We start from the raw sequence: 14789 nt of genomic DNA on the forward strand, positions 1-14789 counted from the left end.
TAGTCATATATAATGATGCTAGTCATGAAGACCTGAAGAGCACTCAGGAATTGGCCTGATCCATTGCACATATTCATGGTATAGGAAGCAAGGGCTGTGCTTCCCTTTGGCTCATAAAAGTTCATGCCAACCACAGTATTACCTGGCATACTCTCTCTGCCTGGGATTGGGCTTTTATTTCTGGAGATCTGACCTCAGGACCATGTGATCCTCACTGTTGAGGTAACCTGCCAAATCTTCATGCTTCTGAAAGTCATTCTGAGAATTTTTACCCTATTTCACATTGAATACCTTCTTATTCCACCCCAGTCTCCAAGCCAGGGGTCTAAAATACTTAAGCTAGAATTTCTCAGCCCATCCAATCAGAATGGATTCCTAGGGCCTGCCTGGAACTTACCCTGAGAGGATTAAGGGAAACCTGAGAAGAAATTCAAAGCTAGACTTATTATTAGTATTAAGTCATTCATCCCTCATGAAGAGGTTTCAAGGTTGTAAATGTTATTCCAGGTTCACCACTTTTGAATGAAAGGTTCAATCCTCAGTGTCTCCTCAGAAGTAATAGCACAGTGGGATAAGGAAGCCCGTGTTCCCCATGGGAGCCAGAGTGCCAGGAGAAACAGTGCTGGCAGTTGTACCCTTAGTTGGCATTACTTACATGTTCCCCATATTCCACCCTATTGTTAGTACTTGTAAGAATGTGCATTTCTTGTATTTCTACTGTTAACCATAGTCACCATCCACTAGATGTTTCATTGTGCTATACACGTTTTATCCTGTAGCTTTCCTTCTATTACCATACATGACCCCAAACTTCCCCTTTAAGCACATTTACTCACATAATAGACCACTGTCAATTAAATTATACTCACAATAATATGCTACATCACCTCTACCCATTTCCAAACATTTGTAATTAACATAATGAAAAGTTCTTCACAAAGTAAGTGTCAGCTCCCCATTTTTACACTGCTTCCATCTCTGGGTAACCTATATTAGAGATTATAACCCTATGAGTTAGCTTTATAATTAGTGGATATTAGTGAAATCATAATATATTTGTCTTTCTGTGCATGGATTATTTTGAAAAGTCCATAATGTGACATGAATAAGGTCTTCCTTCTTTCTTACATCCAAGTTGATTTCCTTTGTATGTATATATCACATTTCACTCATCCATTCATTGGTGGATGGACACTTAGGAGAATCAGTGAGCAAAGGTCTAGTCACCTTCCATCTTTCAGTTCCCCTGATATGAACCTAGTAGCGTGATTGCCGGATCATATACCAATTCCATGCTTAGCTTCCTAGGAAATGCTAAACTGTCTTCCACAGTGGCTACTCCATTTTCCATTGCCACCAGCAGTGAATGACTGTTCCTCCTTCTCCACATCCTTTCCTGCAATTGCAGTTTTCTGGTTGTTGTTTTTTTTATAGTGGCCATTCTAGTAGGTGTGTTATAATATCTCATTGTGGTTTGACTTGCATTTCCCTAATAGCTATTTGTGGAAAGCATATTTTCATGTGCTTTTAAGCCATTTGTGCTTGCTCTTTGGAAAAATGTCTTAAGTCTTTTGCCCATTTTGCCATTTTGTTTGTGTTTTCTTTCTTGAATTGTGGTTTTGCTTTATATATTTTGGAGAGTAAGCCCTTATGAGGTATATGGTTTCCAAGTATTTTCTTCCATTGTGTAGGCTGCTTTCTTGACCAATCTTTTCAAGCACAAATGATATGATTGTGAGGAGTTTCCATTTATTTATTTTTCTTCCATTGCAAGTGCTTCCATTGTAAATAAGAAACGTTTGCTCTGCCTAAGGTCTAAAGATACTTCCTGGCATTGCCTTCTGTGAGTTGAATGGTCCTGGCACTTTTCTTTAGGTCTTTGATCATTTTCAGTTAATATTTGTTTAAGGTATGAGGTAGGGGTAAGGTCTGAAAGGGCAAAAAGGCAGCTGGTTTAAAGGGAGAAAGTATTTGGATGTCACAAATCTGATAGTGTTTATTATCCGTGATTTATAAATAGATTCTACAACTCAACACTAAAGCAACAAATGACCCAATTAAAAAATGGGTAAAAGACTTAATTAAACAAATCATCAAAGTTCCCACACACATGCACAGTACTGATAGTAGGGAAGCAGTGTGTATATAGGGAATTATATTGGGAAAATCATGCTTGATTTTTCAGTAAACCTTACAGTTCTCTAAGTAAAATGATGTATCATCTTAGAAATGCATAACAGATTATGTGAATGTTAGATTTGATAAGGCAATGAAAAATGTTGTGTTTTCATATATAACTACTAAAAGAATATAAAAATAATGTATATCTTCTAAAAAACAGACATGCAAAGCCAAGAGAGTCCAGATGATAAAAAGAAAAAGGAGAATGTGATGAACCAGGAATAAGTGATGGGAGCACTTCAAGAAGTCCAGAGAAACCAACTGCGCCAAAAGCAGCTGATGAAGCAATTAGTGGGATGTGAAGGACCTTTTGGGATTGAGCTTTCCTTTCTATCACTCAGAGGAAAGGAAAACATGTCCTTATATAATGGATACTCATAATATCTTTAGCTCATAGCACAAACTTGAAGGACCCAGTCATCCACCAAGAGGAACATAAATAAATATTTTGTAATACAGTCATTCAATTTCAAAGGAGTAAATGATAAAAAATGAGGGAACTGCTGATACACCAAACAACAAGAATGAATCTCAAAACAATATTGTGAGCAAAGGATGCAGGCACCAAAATGTTAAATCCGATTTATTTCATTATTATGAATTTCAAGATGTGGCAAAATGAATGTATGAGTAAAGAAAATGAGAATGAGGGAAAATATGTTGGGAGGCAGTTATTGATTGAAGCGAATAGGAATTATTTTTCCAGATTATTGGAAATGATTCATATCTTGATAGGGTAATTAGATACTGTAGAGGAGGGTGATAAAAGGTTAGAAATATTTGACATCACTCAGTTAAGATCAATATATTTAACTGTATTTAAATTTTAAATCAATTTTAATCAAACAGAGGAAGAGAGAAGACTGCTCGTACGAACCAAGAGTGCCTACAACTGGAAGCAGGAGAATTGCATCCACCCTCCATGTGCAATCTAAGCCCCTCTTGATCAAGAGGTGGAGTGGACATCACCATCCCATGGACCACAGAGTGGAGGAATAAAATATGGTTTAGAGAGGACTTACTGATATTCTACTATGAAACTATTGTGACTAGTAACATAAGAAATTGTATCATTGACATGCAGAAAGTGGCCACAGTAGTTGCTGAGGACAGGGGGAGGGAAAAAGAGACATGATGAGGGGGCATTTTTGGGACTTGGAGTTGTCCTAAATGATATTGCAGGGCCAGATGCTGGGACATTTTATATCCTTCCATAACCCACTAAATGTACTGGGGGAGAGTGTGAACAACATGATAAACTATTTATTATCCATGTGGTGCAGCAGTGCTCCAAAATGTGTGCGCTGAGTGCGATGAGTGTGCCACAATGATGGGGGAAGCTTGGTATGGGAGGAGTGGGGTGGGAGAGTGGGGGTATACAGGAACCTCTTATGTTTTTTGTAATATAACCTTTTCTGTGATGTATGTATCTTCAAAAAATAGAATTTACAAAAATGGGGAGTGGGATATATGGGAACCTCTTATGTTTTTTTAAATGTAATATTCTATGTGATTCCTAGTCAGCAGTTTATCCAATTGTAAAGAGTCAATCCTGCCCTAGGGAAAGGGACTCTTTATGAAGAGATAAGGAACCCAACAAGAAAGTTTAGATCGTAAAGAAGTTTCAGACTTGAGGATACAAGGTCTCTAGTTTGATTTTTGGCTCCTCTTAGAGTAGTGACCCACTGGGATATTAAACATCTAGCTGATACTTTAGAACAGGGAAAACATAGGCATTATCCTTGTATTAGCTTCCCTTGGGTCTCTTATTTTTCATTGAAAAAAAGGTTATTTTTTGTTATATAATTTAACTTAGTTTACTCACTAAAACCCGCCACAAAATCTGCTGTGAGAAGGCTACAAGGTAATTTATTACCATCGGCAGCCTGACAAGCTCGACATGGGCTTAAGAGGGAAGTCTGTTTTTTCTTAGCGTTTGGTTGACTTCTTGCTTGTGGGTTTGTCTGTTGTTTTTCTTTTCTTGTCCTTCCTTCCTCTTCACCCCCCGCCCCTCCTTTTTAAATTAGGTGCTGCCGGCTTGTTTCTTGTTTGCTGTATTTCTTCTTCCTCCATTTCCTCTTTTCTGTGTGTACTGATTTTGGCTACCAACACTATGTCTTTTCCTTCCTACATCTTTTTATCTTCTGCCTTCTGTTGTTTCTCTTACATTCCACCTCAGTTTGTTTAGCCCCCAACTTTTCTGGCTTTTTATTTCTAACACTTCTGATTTTTATCTTTTATTAACACTTTCTGTTTTTTGTTTTGTTTTGTTTTTAATTTTACCTTTTCTTACAATTTTCTTTATTTTCCACTTGTTCTATAGTGAGTTTTTTTTTATTTCTCTCCCCTTCCCCCCCAACCCCAGTTGTCTGATATCTGTGTCTATTTGGGGTATCTTCTTCTTTGTTCACTTCTGTTGTTGTCAGCAGCATGGGAATCTGTGTTTCTTTTTGTTGCATCATCTTCTTGGGTCAGCTCTCCGTGTGGGCGGCACCATACTTAGGCAGGCTGCACTTTCTTTCACCCTGGGTGGCTCTCCTTATGGGGTGCACTTCTTGCATGGGGGGCTCCCCTATGCAGGGGACACCCCCGCATGGCACGGCACTCCTTGTGTGCATCAGCACTGCACATGGGCCAGCTCCACATGGGTCAAGGAGACCTGGGGTTTGAACTGCAGACCTCCCATATTGTAGACAGATGCTCTAACCACTGGGCCAAGTCTGCTTCCCAACACTTTCTGTTTTTTCCATTATTTTCTCTTTCCCTCTATCCTCATCATTCTGGCCTTTTAATTTTTTAATTCATACTGTATTCTTCTCCATATTAAAATTCCCATTTCATTATAGGTGCTCCAGTTTTTTATTCCTATACCTCTACACTGCTTACACAAGTTTAATATTCATCCTCCTAGGTCCTATATGGTTCTTCTGCTAACCTTTACTGTCAATATTACTGTTAAACTTTTTCTTTTCTTATATCTTTTACTTTCCCTGGCCCTAATCTGTTTCCTTCAAAGGACCTTGGAAAACTTCAAGGAAATAGAATAAGAAGAACAAAGTGTTAAAGAGAAAACTTAGCACACACACACATAAAACAGCAACTAAATAATACCAGAGACTACATAGAGAAGCTAATCAACTGAACAAACCCATCAAGATAAAATAATGACCAGACAACAACAAAAAATTACAGACCATACCAATAATTACAAAGACCTGGCCAAGTCCAATAAACAAATTAAAAACCAGGAAGAGGAGCAGAACATCAAACTGGAGCAGAAGGAGCAGAACTCAAAGCTGTCTACACTAATATCATGGACCAATTCAGTGAAGTGAAGAAAGAGATTAAAGATATTAAGAAAACACTTGGAGAGCATACTGAAGAAATTGTAAACACACACAAAAGGTAACAGATATGATGGTGATGAATGGCCCAATCCAAGAAATCAAAAATACACTCTCAGCAAATAACAGGAGATTTGAATAGGCAGAGGAAAGAATTAGTGATGTTGAAGATGGTAAATTTAAAATCAAACAGCTAGTATAATTGACAGATAAGAAGATAGAAAAAGTGCAGCAGAGTTTTAGGGTTTAAAATGACAATGCAAAATGTGCAAACATATACATTATAGGCATCCCAGAAGGAGAAGAGAAGGGAAGGGGACAGAAGGGGTGTCGTAGTAAATAATGGCTGAAAACTTCCCAAACCTATTGAGGGAGTTGTATGTATATGTCCAGGAAGTACAGTGCACCCCAAACATTATAAACCCCAACAGGGCTACTTCCAGACATACATTTGTCAAATTATCCAATGCTCAAGACAAAGAGAAAGTACAGAGTGCAGCAAGAGAAAAGAGAACCATCACAGACAAGGGAAACTCAATAAGATTAAGTGCTGATTTCTCATGTGAAACCATGGAGGCAAAAAGGCAGTGCTATGACATAGTCAAGGGACAAACAGAAAGAAATTTCCACCCAAGAATACTCTATCCAAAAAAGCTGGCATTCAAATATGATGGAGATTTCAAAATATTCATAGATAAACAGAAACTAAGAGAGGATGCTAATAAGCAACCTGCCCTTCAAGAAATACTAAAGGGGGAAACAGAACAGTTGGGCTTCCATCTATTATATAGGACGTCCAGAGTTTGATGACCAGGTCCTCCTGATGAAGGCAGGCTGGCCCGTGTGACAAGGTGGCCCATGCTGAGTGTGGGCCCATGTTGAGTGCAGGTCCACATGGAGTCCTGGACTGCATGGAGTGCTGGCTTGCAGAGAGTACTACCCTGCACAGAAGTGCTGCCCCACACAGGAATGTGGCACAGCACAGGAGTGCTAGTCCATGCACAGAGCTGGTGCAGCAAGATGATGCAACAAAACAAGAGACAGGGAAGACATAATAAGAGATGAAGCAATCAGGGACCTGAGGTGGGTGCAGGAGAATGATTTCCACTATTCCACTCTGGAAGGTCCCAGGACCAATTTCCAGAGTGACCTAATGAGAATACAAACAAATACAGAAGAACAAAAAGTGAATGGACACTGAGAGTAGAGCTCAGTCCCTGGACCCCATTGGCTTCCCAGAGTTGGTTTTTTTTTTTTTTTTTCATTTGTTTGATTTTTTTGTTTTGTTTTGTTTTTTCAGGAGTCAATGGGAACTGAACCCAGGGCCTTCCATTTGGGATGTGGGAACTAAACCACTTAAGCCACATCCACTCCCTCAGTTAAATCTTTGATTTTAACACTTTCTTCTTTTTTAATATGCTCATTTAGGTGTTCTCGTTTTCATTTGTCTCAATATATTTATTGATTTTCCTTGCAATTGCTTCTTTAACACCCTGATTATTTAGGAGCATAATATTTAGTCTCCACATGTTTGGGAATTTACCTCATTCCTGTCTATCTTTGATTTCTAGTTTCATTCCATTATGATATGGGAAGTTGCTTTGTATAATTTCAATATATTTATACTTATTTAGAGCTGCATTGGGCCCTAACATGTGATCTACACTGGAAAGTAATCCATGGGCCCTTGAGAAGAATGTATAACCCACTGAGCTTGGATGCAACATTCTGTATATGTCTATTAGTCCTAGCTTGATAATCTTATTGTTGAAGTTTTCTGTTGCCTTGTTGATCTTCTGTCTAGTTGTTCTATCTAATGATGTGAGTGGTGTGTTGAAGTCGACAATGATTATTGTAAAGATACCTCTTTCTCCCTTCAGGTTGCCAGAGTTTCTCTCATGTATTTTGGGACACCCTGGTTAGGTGCATAGATATTTATGAAGGCATGTCTTTTAGTAATATTTAATGGACTTCTGTATCTCTTATAACTCCTTTGCATTTAAAGTCTGTTTTGTCTGATATTAGTATAGCAAACCCTGCTCTTTTTTGGTTACAATTTGCATGGAGTATCTTCTTCCAACCTTTTGATTTCAGCCAGTTTTTGTCCCAGGGTCTAAGATGAGTCTCTTGTAAGCAGAACATGGATGGCTCATATATTTTTATCCATTCTGTCAACCAATACCTTCTAATTGGGGAGTTTAAGCCACTCACATTCAATGATATTAATGTAAATGCATTATTTATTTCCACCATTTTACTCTTTGGTTTTCATATGTCATATCATATTTTCATCTATTTTTTTAAGTCTTTTGATTATCCTTTCTGCTACTCTTTCTTCTATACTCTACTCCATGCCTCTCTCTTCTCTTTGTCTTTCAAGCTCTAAGACTTCCTTTAACATTGGCTGCAAAGTGGATTCTTTTTTTCTTACCATTTTATTTATTTATTTTTAAGATATATTGATCACACAAAATGTTACGTTAAAAATTATGAGAGATTCCTATATACCTCATTCCCTCTACTCCTCACACATCAGCTTCTTTCATTAGTGTGGCACATTCATTACATTTGAAGAATACATATTGGAGCACTGCTATAAAGCATAGATAATAGTTTACATTGTAGATTATACTCTCTCCCAGTCCATTCAGTGGTTTGTGGCATGATATATAATGTCCTGTATCTGCCTGCAATATCATTCAGGACAACTCCAAGTCCCAAAAATGTCCCCATATCACACCTCTTCTACCCTCTCCCTCCTCTCAGCAACACCCATGGCCACTGTCTCCACATTGATGATATAGCTACTCCCATTGCTAGAGTCACAATAATTCTATAGTAGAATACCAGTAAGTCCACTCTAATTCCTATTTTATTCTTCCATCCTCAGGACCCTGGGGTGGAAATGCCCACTCCACGTGTAAATTGAGAGGGGGCTTAGATCCCACATGGCTGATCAATGGGATTCTCCTGATTGCAGTTGTATACTCTCTCAGTTCCTTGGTGTGGTGGCTGACCATCCTCACCTCCTTGTTAGCTGACCTAGGTAAGTCCAACAAACTGGAGAGTATGTTTTACAATGCTGCTGAGACTCAGGGACCAGCTGGTACATAGAAAGTCCAGAGATTCAAGTCTCCTGGGTATACACCAACCACAAGTTCAGTAAAAGGAACAGCAGTGGCATGTTTAGAGAACTCACATCTGAGTCCAACTCCATTACACTCAGGAGCACAAATTCTGAAGTAAGGTCCACTGGGAAGGCACTGAACTACTCCAGAGCCATCAGCCATGATTGTAGGACCTGGTATCTCCATACCCCTCAAGAGCACCACTACTTCATCTATTTTGGCTTTCTCTGAGATCCTGCTGAGATGTGCATAAGCGTGATGCCTGTGATGACCTCCTAACTCATTTTGGAGTCTTAGCCATATAAACTCATTTGTCTTTACAATTTTCCCCTTTTATTCAAGGTCTTTTTCTAGTTGCATCATCACGTGGTGCTTGGTAGTAATCCCTCGGTGCCAGGGAGGCTCACCCCGGGAGTCATATCCCACAGTGGGGAGAAGGTCATGCATTTAAATACTGAGTTTGGCTTAGAGAGTGGCTACATTTGAGCAGCATGAAGGCTCTCAGGAGGTAACTCTTAGACACTGTGCAGCTCTAGGCCAAATTGAAATTTCAACTGTACAGGCTCATAAGCATAGTTGTCAGTATCAAGGACCCATCACTGCATGATCCTTCTTCACTGGTCTTTGCCCTTGCACTTGGGAGATTGTTGCTGTTCCATTAGGAATGTGACAGAGCTCCCCAGAATGGAAACTCAGCATTCCCTCAATTGTTGTATGAAACTCTACCCCACTATTTCAATACCCAACAAAAATCCGAACATATCTATATACCCTATATGCATGCCCAGGCGAACTCCCTCCTACCCATGCATCCCCCTTCAATGACACCCCACACCGATGCTCCTCCCTTGCCATAGTTGACCTCCTCTGTGATCCAAAACTTCTTCAGAAATGAAGCCTAATATATTACCAAATTGTGTTAATAAGAAAAATGAAATAGTAATGATAGGTTTAAAGATTAGAAGTAAAATACATAATAATTGAGAAAAATTAAAATAAGTAAAAAGTAAATTGGGGTATTAAAAAATGAAAAACATCATAAAATTTTTTTGAGATTGTGCCTTTCATTACTGTAATAGACGTTGTCCTATATGTATAGAGGCAAGGCAATCTCATCCATTTCTTCCTCAGTGTCTTATATCTTTTTTATTTTTTTCTTAGTTTTATATAATATTTTCAGAAAAGTATTTTTATAGATTTATTTATTTTATTTATTTCCAATCTCTCCCTCCCTTCAGAGTCCACAGTGACACCCAAGTTGCACTGCTTTAAGAACAAGATTCGTAGATACTTGCAACAGTGCTGAGGGCTTGACACACTAGTCTGTCCTACCACATTGGGAGTCACCCATACTCACGAGAGACACCCTTCCCTCTGTTTGAGAACACCAGGCCTCTGCAAGATGGGGGTACAATGCCTTCCCACTCATTGTATGTGTCTGCACCCACTGATATAACACACTATGACAAATGAGCACTCACACACTCCCTTGAAGCTTGCCCCAGGAGCACCCTGAGCCAGATGCCCCCCATCAAATATCTTAAACCAATAACACTTCCTAATTAAATTTTCTAAAGAGTTTTCTCAACATTATAGTTTCAACCATGTACCTGACCATCTTTCATGTTCACCTGCCCCTCCTAACTTCTTCCCAATTCCATGGACCAGCTGACCCATCTTCCCAACCCTTGCCTCCCTCAAGCTTGTGAATCACAAATCAATACTATCCCTATACCCCATCTTATTCCTTCACTGCACAAGTACTTACCTCCTCCTTATCATAGATTTTGCCCAATTGGGCGTTGGCTCACAACCTTCCTCTCCCCCCTATTTCCTGTAAGCCTATCATCCAGTCTCTAGCTCTCTGAGACAGCTTGATTTGTTCAGTTCATATCAGAGAGGTCATGTAGTGTTTGTCCTTGAATCCTGACTTGTTTCACTCAACATAAGGTCTTTAAGATTCAACCATATTATCCCATGTGTTAGTATTGTATTCCTTCTTACAGCTGAGTAGTATTCCATTGTCTGTATATACCATATTTTGTTTATTCACTTTTCTGTTGATGGGCATTTGGGTTGATTCCAAGTTTTGGCAGTAGTGAGTAATGCTGCTATGAACATTGTTGTGCCTATATTGGTTGGTATCCTTGTTTTCAGGTCTTCTGAGTATATACCCAGTAGTGGATTCCTGGGTCATAATATAGCTACTTTTTGGAGGAACCACAATGGTTGGATCCTTCTACATTCCCACCACCAGTGGATGAGGGTTCCCATTCCTCCACACCCTTTCCAACACTGGTAGTCCTCTGTTTTTTAACAGCCACCAGTCCAATGGGTGTAAGATGGTATCTCATTGTAGTTTTCATTTGCATTTTCCTAACAGATAATAATGTTGAGCATTTTTTCATGTGCTTTTTAGCCATTTGTATTTCTTCTTTGGAGAAGCATCTGTTCAAATCTCTTGCCCATTTTTTCAATGGTTTGTTTCTTTTTATTTTTGAGATATAGGATTTCTTTATATATGCTGGAAATTAGGCTCCTATCAGATATATGGTTACCAAGTATTTTCTCCCATTGGGTAGCCTGTCTTTTCACTTTCTTGATAAACTCCTTTGAGGTACAAAAGATTTTAATTTTCAGGGGGTCTCATTTATCCATTTTTTCTTTCATTGCTCATGCTTTGGGTATGAAATTCCTGAAGTAATCTCCTATTACAAGGTCCTGTAGATGCTTCCCTACATTGTCTTCCCAGGTCTTTATGGTCTTGGCTCTTATATTAAGATCTTTGGTCCATCTTGAGTTGATTTTTATATAAGGTGTGAGATGGGAATCCTCTTTCATTCTTTTGCATAGGCATATCCCGTTCTCCAAGCACCATTTGTTGAAGGGGCCATTCTTTCGCCTCTCTCCCATCCAAAGAAATTTCATAGTTACTTTTTCCAGTTCATTTTAAAATGCTGTGTTAATTTTCTGGCCCAGGGCACTTCTTGGTTGGGAGGTTTTTAAAGTCTGATTCTATCTCTTTCCTTGTGATTGGTGAGTTGAGAGCATCAATTTCTTCTTTCATCAGTGTAGGCTGCTTATCTGTTCCTAGTAATTTGCTCACTTCCTCTAAATTGTCCTTCTTATTGGCATATAGTTTTTCAAAATATCCTCTTATGATAGTCTTTAATTCTCTATGGTCAATAGTGATATCCCCTTTCTCATTTCTTATTTTGTGTATTTGTATCTTCTTTTTTTCTTTGTTAGTCTAGCTAAGGGTTTATCAATTTTATTGATTGTCTCAACTACCTCTTCATTTTCTTTATTTTTTCTAGTACTTTTTTATTAATATTTCATTTAGGTCTGCTCTGGTCTTTGTTATTTCTTTCTTTCTTCTTCCTTTGGAGTGAGTTCATTGTTTTTTTACTAATTCCTCCAAGTGTGCAGTTAGGTCTTCAATTTTAGCTCTTCTTTTTTGATATATGAATTTATGGCTATGAATTTATGTCTCAGTTCAGTTCTTGCGGCATCCCATAAGTTTTGATACATTGTGTTGTCATTTTTATTAGTTTTCAGGTAGTTAATGATTTCTTTTGAGATTTCCTCCTTGACCCACTGTTTGTCTAATAGTGTGTTGCTTAACTTCCATGTCTTTGTGCCTAAGCTTGTTCTCTGGCCCTTTCATATTTCCAGCTTCACTCCATTTTGGTCAGAGAAATTATTTTGTATGATTTCAATCTTTCTGAAATCATTGAGACTTTCTTTATGGCCTAGAAGGTGGTCTATCTTGAAGAATGTTCCATATGCAGTTGAGAAGAATGTATATCCTGCTGTCTTTGGGTGTAGTATTCTGTCTATGTTTATTAGGTCCAGATCCTCTAATATATTATTCAAAGTCTTTGTTTCTTCATTGCTTCTCTGTTGGGATGTTCTGTCTAAGGGTGATAATGGTGTGTGAAAGTGCCCCACTATAATTGTACAGGCATTTATTCCTCCCCTTAGTTTTTGCAATGTTTGCCTCATGTATCTTGAGGTGCCCTGGTTAGGGACATACATGTTTATTATTGTTTTTTATTCTTGAAACATTACCTGTTTACTAACATGTAGTGTCCATCTTTGTCTCTCACAATCATTTTTCACTTGAAATCTATTTTGTCCAATATTAGTATAGCTACTCCTGCCCTTTTTTGGTTATTTTTTGCTTGTAAGATTATTTTCCAGCCATTCTCTTTCAACCTCCTTAAATCCCTGGATATAAGTTGGGTTTCTTGTAGACAGCATATAGATGGGCTGTATTTCCTTCTCCATTCTGCCAATCTGTGTCTCTTGACTGGTGAGTTTAATCCATTAACATTCAGTGTTATTACTCTCAAGGAATTACTTACATTAGCCATATTTTCTTTGGATTTATGGGTATTATATGTTGTTTTTATTTCTTTTTGTCTTTTTAGTTGTTTTTATACTCTCCTCCAACTCTGTCTCCTCTGTATTTTTCTTTCAACCTGAAGAACTCCCTTTTGTAGTTCTTTCTTTTAGATTTATTTATTTCTCCCTCCTTCCCCACCCCTCTTGCTCTCAGTGTCCATTCACTGTGTGTTCTTCTATGTCTGTTTGCATTCTCATTAGGTGGCTTTGGGAATTGATCCTGGGACCTTCCAGAGTGGGATAGTGGCAATCTTTGTCTTGCACCACCTCAGGTCCCTGATTGCTTCATCTCTTGTTATGTCTCCTCTGTGTCTTGTTTTGTTGCATCATCTTGCTGCACCAGCTCTGCATGTGGACTAGCACTCCTGTGCTGTGCCACATTCCTGTGTGGGGCAGCACTCCTGTGCAGGGTAGTACTCTGTGCAGGCCAGCAGTCTGTGCAGTCCAGGACTCCATGTTGGCCTGCACACAACATGGGCCTGTACTCTGCATGGGCCACCTTGTCACATGGCCCAACTTGCCTTCACCAGGAGGCCCTGGGCATCAAACTCCAGTCCTCCTATATAGTAGATGAAAGCCCGATTGCTTGAGCCATGTCCGCTTCCCCCTTTAGTATTTCTTGAAGGGCAGGTTGCTTATTAGCATCCTCTCTTAATTTCTGTTTATCTATGAATATTTTGAAATCTCCATCATATTTGAATGCCAGCTTTTCTGGATAGAGTATTCTTGGGTGGAAATTTTTTTCTGTTTGTCCCTTGACTATGTCATAGCACTGCCTTTTTGCCTCCATGGTTTCACGTGAGAAATCAGCACTTAATCTTATTGAGTTTCCCTTGTATGTGATGGTTCTCTTTCTTCTTGCTGCCTTCAGTATTTTCTCTTTGTCTTGAGTATTTTCTCTTTGTCTTGAATATTTTCTCTTTGTCTTTGACAAGTATATGTCTTGAAATAGGCCTGTTGAGGTTTATAATGTTTGGGGTGCACTGTGCTTCCTGGACATATACATACAACTCCCTCAGTAGGTTTGGGAAGTTTTCTGCCATTATTTACTACAACACCCCTTCTCTCACTTTCTCTTCTCTTCTCCTTCTGGGATGCCTATAATGCATATGTTTGTACATTTTCCATTATCACTCTAAACACAACACTCTGCTGCACTTTTTCTTTCTATCTCTCAATTATACTAGCCATTTGATTTTAAATTTACCATCTTCCACATCACTGTTTCCTCTGCCTATTCCAATCTCCTGTCATTTGCTGAGAGGGTATTTTTTATTTCTTGGATTGGGCCATTCATCACCATCGTATCTGTTATCTTTTGTGTGTGTTTACAATTTCTCCAGTATGCTCTCCAAGTGTTTTCTTAATATCTTTAATCTCTTCCTTCACTTCAATGAGCTGGTTCATGATATTAGGTTGGACAGCTTTGAGTAATTGTTTGATGTTCTGCTCCTCTTCCTGGTTTTTAATTTGTTTATTGGACTGGTCCATGTCTTCATAATTATTGGTATAGTCTGTAATTTTTTGTTGTTGTCTGGTCATTATTTTATCTTGATTGGTTTGGTCAGTTGATTAGCTTCTCTGTGTAGCCTCTGGTATTATTTAGTTGTTGTTTTGTGTGTGTGTGTGCATGTTAAGTTTTCTCTTTAACACTTTGTTCTTCTTATTCTATTTCCTTGATAGTCTCTAAGTTCCCTTGAATGAAAGAGATTAGGGCCAGGGAAAGTAA

General features: G+C 38.6%; 1 pseudogene; it reads right to left on the reverse strand.

Moving 5' to 3' along the window:
• LOC131276288 (olfactory receptor 2G2-like) overlaps positions 1 to 14551 on the reverse strand; it is a 34327-nt pseudogene extending 19776 nt beyond the window's left edge.
• Positions 14552 to 14789: the final 238 nt, after the last annotated feature.

Source organism: Dasypus novemcinctus, chromosome 27 (assembly GCF_030445035.2).
Source record: "Dasypus novemcinctus isolate mDasNov1 chromosome 27, mDasNov1.1.hap2, whole genome shotgun sequence".
NCBI lineage: Eukaryota > Metazoa > Chordata > Mammalia > Cingulata > Dasypodidae > Dasypus > Dasypus novemcinctus.